Source organism: Hypanus sabinus, chromosome 3 (genome assembly GCF_030144855.1).
Source record: "Hypanus sabinus isolate sHypSab1 chromosome 3, sHypSab1.hap1, whole genome shotgun sequence".
NCBI classification, from domain to species: domain Eukaryota; kingdom Metazoa; phylum Chordata; class Chondrichthyes; order Myliobatiformes; family Dasyatidae; genus Hypanus; species Hypanus sabinus.
The window spans coordinates 22,777,935-22,797,985 of NC_082708.1; the positions used below are offsets into that span (position 1 = coordinate 22,777,935).

Consider the following 20,051-nt stretch of genomic DNA (forward strand, 5'->3'; position numbering starts at 1 on the left):
GAGGACTGAGAGTGGGAAGGGGGCAGGGAAAGGGGAATCACGGTTAGGAAAAGGGGAAGAGAGAGAGGGGGGGAGCAGGAAGCACCAGAATGATACTCTGTAATGATCAATAAACCAATTGCTTGGAATCAAGAGATCTTGCCCGGTGCCTCAAGGCTGGGTGTGTCTGCAACCTGTACCACCCCTGTTCTGGGCGCTCCTTGTCTGCCACATGCCTGCCATGGCACTCCACCCTCTCCGTTCCCAATATCCTTCGCTCCTGCCTGATTTATAGCCTCGCTCTCCACTCCATGTTGGTAAATACAGTGCTGTACAAAAGTCTTAGGCACCCTTAGCTTTATATATGTGTCTAGGACTTTTCTACAGTACTGTAGATAGATCAGAAATGTCAAGATGGATATGGGCTTAATCCAGGCAAATGAGACTGGCTGCATTTGTATTTTAGCCATCATGGACAAATTAAGCCATGCTGTATGATTCCATAACTTATTTGAATGCTATTAAATGGAATTGAAATTGGTTTGTTATTGTCACGTGTACTGAGATACAGTGAGAGGTGTGTCTTGCATACCGTTCGTACAGATCAGATCATTATGCAGTGCACTGAGGTAGAACAAGGTAAAACAATAACGATGCAGAATGAACTGTAAGAGCCGGAGATTCACTTCTAAATCACTTGATTTTTGCATCAGGTTTTTGTGGCCAGTAGCTGAGTATTTTATTTATTGAGATACAGCACTGAGTAGGCCCTTCTGGCCCTTTGAGCCATGCTGCCCAGTTACCCCTGATTTAACCCCCCGTCTAATCACGGGTCAACTTACGATGACCAATTAACCTACCGATTGGTACGTGTTAGGAATGCGAGAGGAATCTGGAGTGCCCCACGTGGTCACGGGGGAGAACGCTCAAGTGCCTTACAGGCAGTGGCGGGAATTGAACCCTGCGACTGTAAGCATAGTGCTAACCACAGCGCTACTGTGCTGCCCCATGCTGTTTCTTTACTAGGCGAAGTTACCGATGCCTGAAGTGGAAGGGAATAAATTAGCCAGGGGTCCATTCTATCAGCTTTCCTTCATGGATTTCCCCAGAATGTGTGCTGCATAACTCGGCCCTTTTAACAGGGAGCAAGTTCTGAAGTGTGAGTTACAAAGGGACTTTGGAGTTCCCATGAAGGATTCCCCAAAGGTTAACTTACAGGTTGAGTTAGTGGTAAATGTAATATTAGCATTTATTTCAAGAGGATTAGAATATAAAAGAATGGATGTAATAATAAGGTATTTCCAGTCATTGGTCAGATGATTTGGAGTATTGTGAGCAGTTTTGAGGCCCTTATTTAAGAAAAAACGTGCTGGCATTGGAGATAATAGCAATAATAATAATATTTTATTGCTCTCAAGTGGGAAATTCTTTTGTTAAAGCAGCAACATTTAAAAACACACTTAGCAGTGTGCAAACTTAACTAATAATAATGTACAGAATGTACAGTAATGATGGTCCCAAGAATGATCCGAGGAATGAAAGGGTTTTTTGATGAATGAGGAATGTTTGATGGCTCCAGGCCTGTACTTGCTTGTTTAGAAGAATGAGAGGAGATCTCATTGAAACATACTGAATATTGAGAGGTCTATAGCGGACATGGAGAGGATGTTTCCTATCGGGGGCATCTAGGACCAGAGGGCACAGCCTCAGAATAGAAGGACATCCCTTCAGAGATGAAGAAGAATGTCCTTAGCCAGAGGGTGGTAAATTTGTAGAATTCAGTGCTAGAGACAGTTGGGGAGGCAAGCTATCGGGTATATTTAAAGCAGAGATCAATAGGTTCTTGATTAGTAAGGGTATCAAAGGTTACAGGGAAAAACCAGGAGGATAGGGTTGAGAAAGATAATAAATCAGCCATGATGGAATGGGAGAGAAGATCTGATGGACCACATGGCCGAATTATGCTCTGAAGTCTTATGGTTGTATGTTATTAACTACACCATCCCCAGATTTTTGGAGGGAGAGGTATTTTAAAGAGAAAAGCAAATAAATCATTCCCCTTCCCCAAGATCTTCAATATGTTGTCTAGTAGCAGTACATCTGCCTACAATTGTCTCATGGGTAGAGGCCAAGGTGAAATTTGCCAAGGCCCATGTGCCAAGTGATGTTCAATTAATGTTTGGACAATCAGTCAGGCTACTGTAGGAACAAGAGTATAAGCCATTCAGCCTGATTATTCAGTTGAAGGTAGTGAAATTACGTATTTCTGTCTTTGGTTTAACTTTTGCTATGTCTGCCTAACAACAAGGCATCAGAGTCTACAGTATGGTAACTAGACTTTAAACCCATCTATTCATTCCATTTGTTATTCCCAACTCACGGACACTCCCTATTATCCCTACCCACCTCTCTATTTTTGTAACTTATAGTAATCATTATGTTCTTGCACTGTACTGCTGCCACAAAATAAACTTCACATCATAAACACAAGTGATGTTGCAGGTAACACACACAAAATGCTGGTGGAACACAGCAGGCCAGGCAGCATCTATAAGGAGAAGCGCTGTCGACGTTTCGGACCGAGACCCTTCGTGATGTTGCAGATGATGGAATTCCAGAGCAAGACACAGTTCACAGGCACAGACACAAAATGCTGGAGGAACTCAGCAGGTCAGGCAGCATCAATGACATTCTGGGCTGAGATCATTCATCACCAGTGGAAAGCACTGGGGAAGAAGTCTCAGATCAAGCAAATCAGGTGATGATTAACCTGATTCTACACATTCCCATCAGGTCTCCTAGGTTCCGCCTATACATTTGGGGGAAGTTAAAATAGCCAATTCTCCCCCAAAATCTTCTGTGTATGCAAAAAAAGAGCATGGGGTGGGGGAGGTTAACTCCAGTTACAGAGAGAACATTCAGATTCCACAGAGACAGAACCAAGAGGTCAGGACTGAATCCAATGTACTGAAGCTCTGAATCAGCAGTTCTACCAATAAGGCAACCCTCAAGCCTCGTGAAAAACATGGTATTACTCTGGTTATTTTCCCCCTGAATTAACCTCAACAATATTGGAGGGAGAAAGGTTTCTATATTGTGTTTTTCACAGAATTTTATCCTGCAATTGTCATATACACTTCTTAGACATATTATCAGCTGCCTTCCACTCTTGACCTCTCTTTTCTAATAGGAGCACCAGAAAATGGTCTGCGCGCACCTTAAATATGCTTTGACTTAGACAACAAAGCTGGGACAGACAGACTATATATGTAAAGAAAATACAACCAGTGCAAGTGAAGTTGATTGTGCCAGTTGAATGAAAACTCATTAAGATAAGAGATTTGGTGTGGAACTGATTAAAGAGAAGGCTTTCAGCCTCAGCTTCTTTGGCTGTGAAAGTGTCTTTGATTGCACATTGATAGCAGCATAGCCTTTGTGTAGAACAGAGGCAGGAGAAGACCATAGATGCACTCTTCATCAAGTATACTGGCAACAAATTATTACTGTGCATGTTTTCTTAGGTTTAATTCCTTTTATAGGGACCTGACCAGCAACTGAAAGTTGCTAGGAAGTAACTGTGTATGTCCAATTCTGAAAATCTGAAAGCAGCAAGCAAAACATATTACCACAGTTAGAACTTGCAACATACTCTAGGTGACTGCTTTTTTTGCTAACTCCTGTACCTAATAAAGTGGCCACTGAGAGTATTCCTGTATGTTTGTGGCTTTCTGTATGTGCTGTAGTCCATTCACTTTATGGTTTGATGTGCTGTGCATTTAGAGAAGTTCTTCCGCCTGGTTATTTGAGTTACTGTCAGCCTTAACCAGTTTTGCCACTCTTTGACCTTTCTCATTAATAAGGCATTTTCACCCACAGAACTGCTAATCATTGAATGTTTTTTTTTGTTTTTATGCATCATTCTCTGTTAAGTCTAGAGACTTTTGTGCATGAAAATCCCAGGTCAGCATTTTCTGTGATACTCAAACCACCCCATTAGTTACAAACAATCATTCCACAGTCAAAGTCACTTAGGTCACATTTCTTCTCCATTTTGATGTTTGGGCTGAACAAGAGAACCTCTTGACTATGTCAGCATGCTTTTATGAATTGTGCTGTTGCCATGTAATTGGCAGATGAGACTGGCATTAAAGAACAGCTGTACAGGTGTACCTAATAAAGTGGCCACTGAGTGCAATTTAAAGTACCTCTCAATGCAAGATTAAGTCTTCTGATTGCATGCTCCCAATATAGAAAACATGCTCGCAGGGAGTAAACAATGGAAGTTAGAAAATTCATCCTTCATGAATTCCAATGAATTATGGACATTTTAATTAAAATTAGTAAAGGCATTAGAGTGTTGGTTATAAATGTGGCTTCTCAACAGAGTAAATATGTTGCATTGCCTCAGTGCTAAATCCAGCACAGGAATCACATGCTAGCTGTGGTTCTGTTGTTGCATTCTTGTCTCATAGTCAGAAGATTGTAGGTTAATGCCCCACTCCTGCATATGATCCATGTTGACATTTCAGTGTAGCACAAGGAGAGCAACTTGCTGGAGGAGCTTATTGAGTCAGAGTCGTACAGTACAGAATCAGGCTCTTCGGCCCATCTTGCCCATGTCATCCAGCTACACTGCACAGCCTTCTATGCTTTGGTGATTTAAGAAGCATTTAGACAGGGACTGAGAATATCTGCCTTTTCAGTCAATGCATCCCCGTTTTCTTTCGGAATCAGAATCAGGTTTATTATCACCGGCATGAGATGTGAATTTGTTAACTTAGCAGTAGCAGTTCAATGCAATACATAATCTAGCAGAGAAAAAAATAATAATAATAATCAAGAAAATAATAATAATAATAAATAAACAAGTAAATCAATTGCATATATTGAGTAGATTTTTAAAAAGTGCAAAAACAGAAATACTGTATATTAAAAAAGTGAGGGAATGTCCAAAGATTCAATGTCCATTTAGGAATCAGATGGCAGAGGGGAAGAAGCTGTTCCTGAATCACTGAGTGTGTGCCTTCAGGATTCTGTACTTCCTACTTGATAGTAACAGTGAGAAAAGGGCACACTCTGGGTGTTAGAGGTCCTTAATAATGGACGCTGCCTTTCTGAGACACCGCTCCCTGAAGATGTCCTGGGTACTTTGTAGGCTAGTACCCAAGATGGAGCTGACTAGGTTTACAACCTTCTGCAGCTTCTTTCGGTCCTGTGCAGTAGCCCCTCCATACCAGACAGTGATGCAGCCTGTCAGAATGCTCTCCACGGTACAACACTCCACGGTATTCCACCTTCTGAATGGAAAGATTATCCCTCAAAACCTCCTATTTCTCACCTTAAACCCATGCTTTCCTGTGTTAGACAACCCACCATGGGGAAAATTAGTGCCTTCTATCCTAACAATCTCATTTCTTATCCATTTGCCAGTTCATAAACTCATAAAAATCTGCTCCTCCATCTCCCCAACTCCAATCCCAAAAGCCTTTGTACAACTTGAAAAACCTTGACTCCTATGATGAACACACTGAATGGCGCCAATACTGGCACACCAACATGCCCCTCCCCACCCCCGCAGAGTTCTGATCAATGACCCCCATCTTACTTCTTCTGGGCTTTACTACAGTGTCCAGAAAAAACTGGACAGCTGTAAATAGGCTCAGAAGTCAAAATGCCAAAAGAGCGCAAACCCTGGTCTGATGGGGCACCCGGCAAACCCCAGCTTGCCCCTCTGGTGTCCCAACCCAGGACATCTTCTGCCTGGTCCAAACATGCCCTCTAGCCAAGATCCAAGATGGCTTGCCATGATCCATCGATGTGGCCACATGCTAGAGGAGTGGCTTGAGAAAAACACGTAGAAGTGTGAAGAGATTAACCACTGCCATGCGAAACAACAACTGTATATATCACCATTTACTGCCCCAAGATTCATTTTCTTGCAGACAGTAAAACAGAGAAATACAATAGTATCAATGAAAAAGGCTGACAGTCAATGACCAAAAGACAACCTGTGTAAATACAAAAAGTAAATAATACTGAGAACAGTATTATTTACAATACTGATTACAGTAACAGAGTCCTTGAAATGAGTCTAGACAAGTCCCCTCAGCCTCCTCTATTCCAGTGAAAGCAAACACAGCCTATCCATTCATTATTTATGAAACCAAGTCTTGTTTCTCCTCTTGGGTGAAGGCAACATTCTCTTGGTGTCATTTTGAAGAGGACTAGCAAGTTCTATGAAGCTTTCTGCCAAGCACGACCCCACAAGCGACATTGTTTATGCATATCATTTGGTCTGTTTGAGAATGTTATTTGTGAGATTTTCCTGCATAAAAATTAACTGGCTCATTTCCTGCATAGCAATGATTAGGATATGACAGTAGAGATTTTTTTTTTTTGCTTCACAGCCCCACCACCCAGTTTCAATCCCGTCCTCTAATTCTGGCTGTCTGGATTTGAAAAATCTCCTTGCGACCACATGGGTTCATTCTGGGTGTTCTGGTGTCCAGCAACATGCGACATTTACAGTGGTCAGTAGGCTATAGGAATGCAGGCAGAATAAAATAGGATTACCATAGAAGTCAGTCGAATGGGTGCCTGGATCAAGGCTCTGTGTCTTTATGACTAAAAATAGCTAGAAGCTCCTGTTTTTAGGACAACCTAAGGTTCTGAAAGGTCTTTTGCAAACTCTTTTGTTCTTTTTTAATGTAGGGAACTTTGAAGTGCCTGGCCCTACAACATGTTGCACCTGATATGTTTTAGATTTAGTCAACAATATTGTGGCATAATCGACTAATCCCATTGGGACCATGAATTATAAAGTCTTTTTGCCGCCTCTATCCACTTGCAGAAAGCTGCGTATCACCGCTGGATGAGAATATCCCAGCCTTTAAAACCATTTTCAGACGATGATGGGCTAGAGTCAGCCAAAATATTGTCATATAACTACTGATAGTTGATTGTGGAAGCTGTGGCCAGGCAAGGATAACCTGGGCAGTGTAGTCAAGCAAGACCTTTGGAGTGACATCACTGGAAACTACTGCTTACTACAGACAAGAAAGGTTGGATTAACAGCAGCGGTGTATACACAAGCCAGACGACTGAGGCGTCTGCAATGAGACTTTTACAGAAAGGTCTCAATGAAACATAGCATCTCTTTACAGAATAGGGGTGCCAGAGACAGATCAGATAAAAATAATGGAAATATGTGAAACGTGCTCAACAATTAAGGCACGATTGTCTTTACTAACTTCAATGTATCATCGGTTACCCACTTGAAGTTTCGATTGATTTTTAGTTGTGAATGCTAATTGACCGTGAGGTAAGGAATGTAAACATATGCAATTTACAAAGTGCTCAATATCAGTATCTGATAAGCTAATTCTGTATAAAAATAGCTGTTTTATGATCAGACTTCAGAACAGTGTGGGTGACAGGGGCCCCATGCTGTTCTTGTGCACAAGTAAAATAAAAGTAAGAATGCATGTGTTCTGAGCTCAGTTATTTGAGTTATTTTATTTTATTTAGACCATAAGACCATGAAATAGGATCAGAATTAAGCCATTTGGCCCATCGAATCTCCTCAACAACAGCATCATGGCTGATCCAATCTTCCACTTAGCCCCGATTTCCTGCCTTCTCCCTCTATCCCTTCATGCCCTGACCAATCAAGAATCTATCAACCTCTGCCTTAAATATATATATATCTAAAGTCTTAGCTACTACAGCTGCCTGTGGCAAATAATTCCACAGATTCACCACTCTCTGGCTGAAGAAATTCTTCCTCATCTCTGTTCTGAAACAGCCTCTCCATTCTGAGGCTGTGTGCAAGAACTTTCTTTCTATTTATGGTAACTTCACACACCCTGACACCTGGAACTTGCACCCTACTGCTAGTGTACTCCGCAGTGAAGACTCCTGCAAAATACCTGTTCAGTTCATCTGCCATTTCGTTGTCCTGCATTACTATTTCTCCAGCGTCATTTTCCAGTGGTCCAATATCCACCCTCTCCTCTCTTTTGCACTTTATGTATCTGAAGGAACTTTTGGTTTCATTTATTATTCATTTTATTATGGTTGATGCCATGCCATTGCAGGTTCTGTAATGCACTGGGACAGGATGGCATGGGTAATTCACACAGGGGTAAATCCACTCCCATTTTGACCTCTGTCTCTCTATTTTGTTGAGTTCCAACATTAGCTTGAGGAACAGCCTCTCATTTTTCCACTTTGGGCATACTGCTTGTTGCCTAACTATTATTCTGCCTAGTCCCATCGACCTGCACCCAGACCATAGGCCTTCAACCCCTCCCATCCATGTACTATTCAAACTTCTTTTACATGTTGAAATTGAGCCTGCATTCACCACTTCCACTGACAGCCCATTCCACACTCTCACCACTCTGAGAAAACAAGTTCGCTTAAACTTCCACCCATGACCCATGTTCTAGTCTCTCCCAACCTCGGTGGGAAAGTCTGATTGCATTTACCCTATCTATACCTCTCACAATTTTGTATACTGCTATCAAATTATCTTCGGCTACACGCCAGGTAATAAAGTCCTAACCTACACAACCTTTCACTAAAACTCAGGACCACAAGACCCAGCAATGTCCTTATAAATTTTCTCTGTACACATTCTTGAGTTCCTCCATGAACTTATTCCTGTTTTTTTTTGCTCTAATTTTTTAAGTTATATTTTTAAGCCTATACATTGTACTGCTGTTGTAAAATGACAAATTTTATGTCATATGAGATGGTGAGAATAAATTTGATTCCCATTGATTCAAAAGTTTCAGCTAACCAGCTTAACATGCTTGTGTCAAGACCAGTCAATTCTGACACCAGTACTCTCCTCCACAGCAACTGCAGTGATTATGTCTCATAGTCTTGTCAATTTATTTTCTCCCTACTGCCCTTATTCCACTCTCCTGGCAGGTGAGGAGTGATTAATTGGTGTGCATAACCCTTTGTCTTCCAAATGTATCAATTGCACTTCCATCTGCTGGGCAATCTTGGTTTTCACTTATGACATATATTCCTTTAGTTTCTCTCTCCTGTTCCTCCTGTCAGCAACTTGAAGCATGTTTGCTTTCACACTTTTTCTGTTCTGATTTGAGGCATGAAGGGTTTTGGCCCAAAATGTTGACACTATTCCTTTCTATAGGAGCTGCCTGAGTTGCTGAATTCTTCCAGCATTCTGTGTGTGTTTCCCTAGATCTCCAGCATCTGCAGAATTTCTTATGTTTATGACTTGGAACATTAACTCTTGTTTCCCTTTCCACAAGTGCTACCTGAGTATTTCCAACATTTTCAATTATCTACAGGCTTTTGCTTTTTAATGATATAACCCTCTGATTTTGGAGGTGACTGAAATAGGCAGCACAACCTTTATAAAACTTTGGTTAAACCACAACAGAAGTGCCATATCCAGTTTTTGTCATAATCAGAGAGGGTTCCGAAGTTTAGCTGGAAAGAACCCATCAGAAAGGTATTTCACCTGTTAATTTGCAATTGGAAAATCAGGAGTTGTCCCTTCTCTGAGGAACTGCAGTTCAGTGCATCTGGTGCTGATGTTGTTATCTAGGAAGCTGGAGGTCTTCCAGAGTTCCCATACCTCACGCAAAGGGCACACCACAGCCCCTGGAACTGTTCTCTGTGCCATAACTATGTATCAACACATGAAGAACGAAGAAAAGACTTCTGAATTACATACCTCACCCAAGGTTGTTCTCACCGAAGCCTAATGAACCAAAGCCTCTGCACTGTAACTCTGGTCCACTCCAACAGTGGTCAGTCTGCTTGTCCCTACCTTATTTTGTTTTCCCTTGCTAATGAATTGTTATTAGACTGGGCTGCCAGAAAACACCAAAGGCCCTTGAACGTTCCTTTTTAAATTCATTCATAGACCCGTGAATTGTCTCCTCACACTCCTGATACAATTGAGCTGCTGACAAGATGCCAAAAGCCCACAAATGATTCATTTCAAATCTCACTCACTGACCTCTGTGTTGCCTCCTCTCTTGCTGCCGATTTGATTAGGCTACCAGAAACATGGTGAAAACCTGCGAATGCTACTTTTTAAATCTCATTCACAGACCTATAAGTTGCCTTTTTTCTCACTCCTGATTTGTTTGGCCACCAGAAAAACATCAAAAGCCCATGTACACTACTTTTTTAAAATCTAACTCACGGGCGTGTAAGTTGCTTCCTCTCTTGCTCTCAAGTTGACTGGGCTACCGGAAAAATGCCGAAAGCCCACTGGTGCTGCTTTTTAAATCTCACCCACAGACCTGTAGAATTGCCTCCTCTCTCAGTCCTGTTTTCATTGGGCCGCAGGGAAAAAATGTTGATGAATAATGGTGATGTTTGATGACAAAAATGAAATTACAGAGGAGTTTTGAGATAAAGTTCCTCCTTCCCCCCCTCCCTTAATATAGAGGTGGCAACTTAAATTAGTAAATGAAAATAAAATGATGGAAATGCTTTACAAGATCAGAGAGATGAGTTAATGTTTCCAGGTTAGTCACTCTTCAGTGGGCAAACAAGTGAAACGGACAGGATTGCAGTGCCTGAGCACTGCCGGGAATCTCTACAATCACTTTATGGGGCATGTCACTCAGGGTCTTGGACTCAATATGTGTTTTTTTGTGTAACTTTTTTTTTTGCTCGCTATTTTGAATGTGTTGTGTATATTTTGCATCTTGGCCCCCGAGGAGTGCTGTTTTGTTCAGTTGTATTCATGGGTGGTTGAATGATAATCAAATTCAGGTTTAATTTTGATTTTGTATTTGAGTATTTGTGCCGCAGTGAGAACAAATGGAATTTCTGTGATAGAGAAGCAATCAAAATTTATGTGACCTCCCGCCCAGTTAATGAGTAAATGGGGGAACATCATTGAGAAAATAATTTTAAAATAACAAATAACACGCTGCAACTGTGCAAGGCAGAACACAACAACTACTGAAAATTCTGAAACAAAACAATGCTGGTTATACTCGATCAATCAGACAGCATCTGCAGAGAGACAAAAACTTATAATTGCAACTGTGATCATGATATTACTGCCTAAAAAGGTGGTAGAAAATGTAATAATTAGACCTTTCAATTAAGAATTTGACAGGTAATAAAAATAAAGTATTTGCTGGGATATGGGGAAATAATGAGGCAATAGAATTTAATGGATAGTTCTCCCTGGAGCTAGGCACAGATTAGATGGGCTGGAGAGCCTCAGTGTTTTTTTCATCATTCTATGATTCTATAATTGCAATTTTTAGTTATGAGCATAAATAGATTAACAAAGACATTTAACCAGTATGTACGTTTACAAAGTATCATACCTCTTAGTAAGATAAACCTGTTTATAAATCTTCACAAAATAGCTTGAGAGCATAAAACCCTGAATACTACCTATCTCTCCCAGTGAGTCAGTGTGATCCACTTATCCTGATTGCCTTCAATTTAGAAGCTACAAGAGGAATAGGGTGGTGGACACACTTACCTCAAAATGAGATCCAATCAGAAAAACAATTCAACACTAATCACTCATCATGATTAGTTCAAGGAACATTCAACCAATCATGAGTGAAATGAAAAAGATAAAGAAACTGGAAGGCTGACAATTCGTTATAAGTGACCTTTTCGAAAAGAGAAGAAGCAAGTTCACAAGCTCCTAATTTGCATGTATTAACCTACTTGGAGGAACATTTGATCGCACTTTGCAAAAACAAGCCATTTGCAAAGATTTAAACTGGCTGTTGGCATTTTGATTCATGCTTCCTATATTACAATGGTGATCACTTTCCAGAACTATTTAATTGGTCATATATGTAGCAATTTGTGATATCTTGAGGTCCTGAAAAGTCCTTTGCTAATCAAGACTTTCTTCACATCATGAAGTTGGTGCTTAGTAGATTAATCTTCCACATATACTTTTGTTCCTTACATCAATCAGTAAATCACTCAGTCTTCTAATTCTTTGTTTTTATCACTAGTAATTAAATATTCTGAATTTCATGATCTGACTTGTGACAGTTTTCCATGCTGCTGTTTTCTCTTAGTAATCGGAAGTGAGAACAATATTAGATGTGTGGTTTGCATAGTAAATTATGCTCAAATGTTAGAAATGACATTTAACGTTCTTTCATAGTGATGACATATATTAAGTACCAAATCCACATTCAGCTTCCTTAAACTCTTCAACTTGATCTTTACATAATTCTATGCCCTCTGAAGCAAACAGTACTTCTCCAAATTAAATGTCAACTGGCATTGTTTATCTAATTACAATCTCTAATCAACATTGTTTTCTTCCTCAAACTCAGTTGCCAATATTACCTGTTAACTTGCATTTCATGAAGTAATATTGAGTAACAAAAAAAAAATTGGGGACTGGATTCCCTTTAGCTTTCTTGTTCTGTATGTCAAGAGAATGGATTTGGAAACAGATCTGGAATGAGACAGGATCAATGATAATACAAGAATATAGGAACATCTGGGGATGAATGATCATAATTTTATATTGAATTTGTGGGTGATTCAATTAAATCTAAAACTATGGTCCTATTTCAGAATAAAGCAAATTACATAGTTATTTAAAGTTAACTACAGTAGATTCAGTACTGTTTGCACAGTTGATGACATAAAGAGCTGAAAACTTTCAAGGAAATAATTCTTAAATTTAATATGAATTTGCAGTAGGAGTAGGCAATCAGTCCCTCAAGCTTGCTCACCAGTTAAGACCTTTGCTGATCTCACTACAACCTCAACACTGCGTTCCTCTGTTTCCATAGCAACCTTTCAGAACATCTATCTCTATATTGAAATTTGGGAAACTGCCTTTTGAGAAAGAGGTCAAAAGACTTATGAAGTCATCTCAGTCTTGAATCGGTTAGCCGCTACTTTTAAACAATTATCCCCACCCCCTGACAATTGGTGTATTTACAGAGCTGACAGAATGCCAACAATCGAGGTTTGATCCTGCCCTCTGGTACTATCTGTGTGGAGACTGCATATTTTCTCGGTGGTCACATGAATTTCAGACGTGTACTACAGCATGTTGGCATGTTGGACACTGTAATCTGCACCTATTGTGTAAGTGAGAGATAATGTCTGTATGGAGTTCTGAAGTCATACAGAGCAGGTTGATAAGACAAATCAAGCATTTCACTTTGTTTCAATTTGCACGGGATAAATAGCTCTGAATCATGAATCGTACGGCCCATCAAGTCTGCACTGACTATCAATTTTCATAAAACTTTATTATTTAAAATACTCTCCACATCTTTTCAACTATTACTCACCTACACATTGGGGAAATTTGCAGTGACCAATTAACTTAACAACCCACTCCTCTTTGGGACGTGGAAGGAATCAGAAGCATTAGGAGGAAACTCACGTAGTCACAGGGAGAGTGTGCAAACTCCGCACAGACAACATCAGAGGACAGGATTGAATCAGGGTCTCTTGCTCTTATATTCTCTTCACAATCTGCATTTCAATGTACCTTTGCATTGACAGCAAATTTACCAGCCATACCTTCAAAGTTCAAAGTAAATTTATTATCAAAGTATATATATATATATTACCATATACAACTCTGAGATTATTTTTTGGGGATATTCACAGGAAATACAGGAAACACACTAGAATCAATGTAAGACTGCCCTGCTCCCCACAGGACAGACAACAGCCAATGTGCAAAAGACAACATACAGTGTAAACACAAATGAGATAAATACATACATATGTACGTAAATAGATACTGAGAAAATTAGTTGCAGAGTCCATGAAAGTGGAAACAGTTCAGTGATGGGGTGAGTGAAGTCGAGCGAAGTTATCCCCTCTGGCTCAAGAGTCTGATGATAGAGAGGTGGAACCTAGTGCTGTGAATTCTGAGGCTCCTGCATCATCTTCCTAATCGCAGCAGTGAAAAAAAGAGTATGACCTGGATGATGGGGGTCCTTGAAGACGTATGTTTCTTTCCTGTGACAGTGCTTCATGTAGGTGTGCTCAGATGTAATCAATGATAGTGATGGATTTACCTCATGATGGACTGGGCTGTATCCATTACTTCTTGTAAGCATTTCCTTTCAAAGGCATTGGTGTTTCCATACCAGGTCATGATGCAACCAGTCAATATATTTCCCACCACACATCTATAGAATTTTGTCAAAATTTTAGATGACATGCCAAATCTTCACAAACTTCAAGAAAGTAGAGGCACTGCTGTGCATTCTTTAAAATGGCACTTACATGCTGGACCCAGGACAGATTATGTAGCCAAGTTTCCATCGAACTCAATATATAAGTTTGCTGATGACACCACAATTGTAGGTTGTATCTTGGGTAATGATGAGTCTGAGTACAGAGAGGAGATTAAAAACCCGGTTGCATGGTGCAAAGACAATAACCTATCCCTCAACGTCAGCAAGACGAAGGAATTAGTTGTTGACTTCAGAAGGAGTAGCGGACTGCATGACCCCATCTACATCGGTGGTGCGCAGGTGGAACAGGTCAAAAGCTTTAAGTTCCTCGGGGTGAATATCACAAATGACTTGACTTGGTCTAACCAAGCAGAGTCCACTGCCAAGAAGGCCCACCAGTGCCTGTACTTCCTGAGAAATCTGAAGAAATTTGGCCTGCCCCCTAAAACTCTCACTAATTTTTATAGGTGTACCGTAGAAAGCATTATTCTAGGGTGCATCACAACCTGGTATGGAAGTTGTCCTGTCCAAGACTAGAAGAAGCTGCAGAAGATAGTCAACATAGCCCAGCACATCACACAAACCAATCTTCCATCCTTGGACTCACTTTACGCCACATGCTGTCGGAGCAGTGCTGCCAGGATAATCAAGGACATGACCCACCCAGCCAACACACATTTTGTCTCTCTTCCCTCCGGGAGAAGGTTCAGGAGCTTGAAGATTCCTATGGTCAGATTTGGGAACAGCTTCTTTCCAACTGTGATAAGACCGCTGAACGGATCCTGACCCGGATCTGGGCCGTACCTTCCAAATATCCGGACCTAACTTGCACTACCTTACTTCTCCTTTTCTATTTTCTAATTATGATTTATAATTTAAATTTTTATTATATTTACTTTGATTTGTACTTCAGGGAGCACAAAGCACAGAATCAAATATTGCTGTGGTGATTGTACACTCTAGTATCAATTGTTTGGTGACAATAAAGTAAGATCCTGTGCAATGGTAACACAGGAATTTATAATAGATGACCCTCTCCACTTCTGATCCCCCGATAAGGACTGGCTCATAGACCTCCAGTTTCCTCCTCCTGAAGTCAATAATCAGCTCTTTGTTCTTGCTGATATTGAGTGGGAGATTGTTGTTGTGGCATCACTCAGTCATATTTTCAATCTCCCTAATATATGCCGATTCATCACCACCTTTGTTTCAGCCAATGACAGTGGTGTTGTCAGCAAACACCACTGTATGGCATTGGAGCTGTGCTTAGCCTCAACGTCATAAGTGTAAAGTGAGTAGAGCAGGGGGCTAAGCTTGTGGTGCATCTGTACAGATGGTGATTACACAAGAGATGTTGTCGCCGATATGAACCGACTGGGGTCTGCAAGTGAGGTTATCATGGATCGAGTAACACAAGGGTGTATTGAGGCCTGCAAGTTGAAGCTTATTGATTAGTTTTGAGAAGGTGATATGCTAAGCTGTAGAACATCCTGACTTATGCAGCTTTGCTCTCCAGATGTTCAAGGCTTGAGTGAAGAGCCAATCAAATGGCATCTGCTCTTGACCTTATGTTATACAAATTGGAGTGGATCTACTTTGCTTGTCAGGCAGGAGTTAATTTGTGTCATCACCAACATCTCAATTTATTATATCACAGTGGATGTAAGTGCCACTGGACGATAGTCATTGAGGTAGGTTACCCTATTCTTCTGAGATAATGGTATAATTGTAGTCTGCTTGAAGCAGGTGGTTACCCCAGGCTACCAAAGTGAGAGGTTAAAGATATCAGTGAATACTCCTTCATCCAAGCTAATTATATAACTCAAATGCTTAATATCCCAGCACCAATTCCTATGGCACATCATTACCTGCTAAACAGAAAAATATGTATAAAATATTCATTCCACTAAATAAAAATTCACAGGAAAATGGTCCCATCACAGCTAACAAGAATATACTGATGAATGATTTTTGATCTGAAACGAACTGTTTCTCTTTCCACAGAGGCCGCCTGACCTGCTGAGTTTTTCCCACATTTTTCTGTTTTTATTTAAGAGCTGCCAATGTAACGAGTAAGTCTAAAGAATTTGAAAATTTGGAATTCGGGAATGGTTGATAAAGAGAGAAAAAAATATAATATGATCATGAAGTACCAAGAGACAAAAACAGATTGTAAACATCACTTACAGTAACAAGGATGAGATTAGCAAAAATGTGTCAATTTTTATCAGGAAAAGGCAAGAGATATTATAACAGAAATAACGAGATAGCAGAAACTACAGTATAAACAAAAGCTTTCTTACTGATGTATTGTTGGAGATATTGTTCTTTCTTTCCAAACTAAGTTATCAGATTAAAACCAAATGCTGTATTTAAATGGGAAGATTTGAACTTACAATGCACCATAGTCTGGTAACTTTTTACTCGTTCTCTATTATAGCTGCTGTATTGTTGTCTTGTCTTCTAGACACAACACAATTATAAAACATTATCTTTGTGCCTAGTTCCAATGATTATATATGACTAGTTAAATATAAAACAGAAAAGTTTCTGCAGTACATTTTACTGAATCTTAAAACAAGTGTACCTTAAATGGCCAATTCAACAAACAACTATTAAATTTCTGCATTAAAATATATGCTCGATACTTCCACAGTAATGCTGGTCAGTTGGTTCTGTGCATTTCCAAATGATTTTGATATTTTCCATTGAATTCTGAAGAGGCAATCTCTGATTTGAATGCATAGTAAATTAACTTCAACTGTTCAATTCCTTCCTTGATAACATGTGATCTTTAAAAACCTTCAAATTTCTCTTATAATCCAAATTCTTTTAAACCTGCTCGTTACCAGTGTATTTATAGACATGCATGACATTTCTTTTCACATTCCCTGGTGTCCTAATTTTATTTTCTATTGTCCGTTTCTGACTCACTCCTTCACATTTTTGTATGTATATTTTTCAATGCTTCGTACATTGCAAGTAATTTTGACCCAGAACCTCCCATCAATGGCAAACTGGTGCTGATGCATAAGGAAAGACCATACTTGCATTGTGTGGATCTCCTGCGCCAACTTGCTCAACAGTGATAATACCAGCTTCACCACTGAGTGTTTTCTCCTTTTAGGACAAATCCTGCTGGGGCAACAGGATGATAGGGGTGGGGAGAACGCTAATAAAATTTGAGACAGCTGATGAGCCATAGTCTCAGCATAGCCGGCTATCAAAAATATTGAAAACCCAAATGTTTCTGAGAAATTCAGAAATATTCCAGATCTATTTTCTTGTCAATTCCAACAACTAAGATATGGTCTCCAGAAAAACTTTTCTGTGCCATATACAAAATACATATTTCTTTGCTTAAAATCTCTAATTGATGTTAACTATTGCCTCATTACTAAATCTGAAAGAATCCTTATACCCTAAGTAATTTTGGGAAAATCAATTTCCTAAGTTAATGAATCTCCACTAAATACTTAAAATAAGGATAAAGCATCTTTTGGGAGACGCTGATGTTAATTTTACCTCACTCTTCCACAAAGACAGTGCACAAATTATCTAACTTATCTTCTATAGTTCTATGTCAAATAGTAACAATTATCTGGGATCTTAGAAAGATGTAAAGTAACCTAAAGTTCAGGTGATGTTATATGTAGGAAATTCCATTGATCAGTGTGACAAATAAACATCTATTTCATAGCAACACCACTCCCTAGCCCCCAGTTTCCCCTGTACATCTGTAATCAGTCCATCTACTCCCCTTAATTTTTGCCCCTCACCGACACCATGGGGTAATTTACGGTGGTCAGTTAAACTATTAACATGCATTTGGAAATTTGGGATGTGGTAAGAACACAAAACATCAAAAAGAAGCCCAAGAGGATAGACAACACTGGCTATCAGGAGCAAATCAGGTCCCTAAAGCTCCAACGGCCATTCCAATTTCTCCCTATTTTTGCTCATGGTAGCGGAACACATCTGATAATGTAAGGTTAACATGTAGGTTGAGTTGTTGGTAAGGAAGGCAGATGCCATGTTAGCATTCATTTTGAGAGGACTAGAATAAAAAAACAAGGATGTATTGGTGAGAATTTTCAAGACATTAGTCAAATCACACTTGGAGAATTAAGAGCAGTTTTGGGTCCCTTTATCTCAGAAAGGATGTGCTGGCATTGGAGGGGTCCTAACAAAGTTCATGAAATGATCCCAGGTATTAAAGGTTTAACATACAAAGCACATTTAATAGTTCTGAGTTTGTACCTTCTGGAGTTTAGATGAATGAGGGAGGATCTCATTGAAACCTGTCGAATATTGTAAGACCTAAATAGAGTGGACATAGAGAGGATGTTTCCTATAGAGGGGAGTCTAGGACCAAAGGGAATAGCCTCAGAATTGAGGGATGTCCCTTTAGAACAGAGATGAGGAATTTCTTTAGCCAGAGGGCAATGAATCTGTGGAATTCATTACCACAGATGGCTGTGAAGGTCTAGCCATTGGTGATATTTAAAGTGGAGGTTGAGAAGTGCTTAATTAGTAAGGGTATCAAAGGCTAAGGGGGAGAAAGCAGGAGAATGGGGTTGAGAGAGAAAATAAATCAGCCGTGATTAAACAGCAGAACAGAATTGATGGGTTAAATGGCCTAATTCTGATATTATGATTATGGTCTCTTATACTAAGGAAACAATCAGTTGGTGCAAATGCACTGCAACCAGAAAAAGGCTTCAGCAAAACCTGTTCTAAACCATTGGATGCAATTTTGAAGAGAAACTGGAGTTTTATTGTGGCCCAGAGAAAGCTTAACAGAGATACAAAGCAATGCTAATGACAGCCTGAGTATCGGTGTTTTCCACCTTAATCCACCTGACTGATGGATTAGGATAATCTTGCATTTGAAGATCAGAGAGGAGATCACAGATGTTGCAGTCAATAATTTGGTCCTGCTTAGAGGCTGCAGTATTTTGAGCATTCTTCACTCCAAATCAGCCTAATGTAATTTCAGGCACTCTTGAACTGATTATGCTATGACATATAAAAGTGACTTCTATCATTTCTGTTCAGCAAACTGATTGGTCCTCAATAATGCCCGCACGCTGTGATGTCCTCGTGGGACACAGAAAACGCTATTTTGTTAAACTTCTAGGTTCCAATCTAATCCCCTTGCTACTGTTTTATGTTAGAACTCTAATGAATTTCTGCACGGATTCACTAAAACCTGCTACCTATTTCGTACCTGTGAGTGATTTTTCAGTGCATCTCTGCCGATCTGATGACGATCTCTACTGGAAATCAGGTATTCCCTGGAATGGTCATGGAGTGATGGAAAAATGAGTGGAAAGTGCTGATGCTCCCTGTTGATAGCTAACTTCCCTGCCAGTGCTCGTGCCAGGCCTCCGCTGATATGTTAACAAGTCTTGAAAATTATACTATCAGGGATTCTTTGATTGAGGTACATAAATTTCTGAGCAATATCACTGCAGTACAGTATGTATAGTTTGGGTAGACTGTCAACGTCACAGGTAGATAAAACTTCAGGATGCATGTTGAGGGTAAAGGGTAAGAGATTTAAAAGGAAATTGGGGGGGGGACTTCCTTCTTCAATGGGGTGTACCTGGAATACACTGCCTGAGAGAGTGGTGGAAGCTGAGTGTCTGAAAACACTTAAGAAGTGTCTAGCTGTGCACTTGAATTACTGACTCATAGAGGATCATGGACCAAATGCTGTGTGATGGGGTTACTATGAATGGGAGCCCATTGGTCAGCATGGTTGAGTTGGACTGAATGGCCTGTTCCTCTATTGTATGATTCTAATAGTCTTCTTTAATGTGGTACACTGGAGATAGCAGCTCCAACACCATCACAAAAAGCTGC

General features: G+C 40.0%; 1 protein-coding gene across 1 annotated transcript in view; it reads right to left on the reverse strand.

The window, feature by feature from the left end:
* Positions 1-20,051, reverse strand: part of LOC132390723 (gamma-aminobutyric acid receptor subunit gamma-3) — a 723,162-nt gene that overhangs the window by 467,616 nt on the left and 235,495 nt on the right. The gene's annotated exons all lie outside the window — the stretch shown is intronic.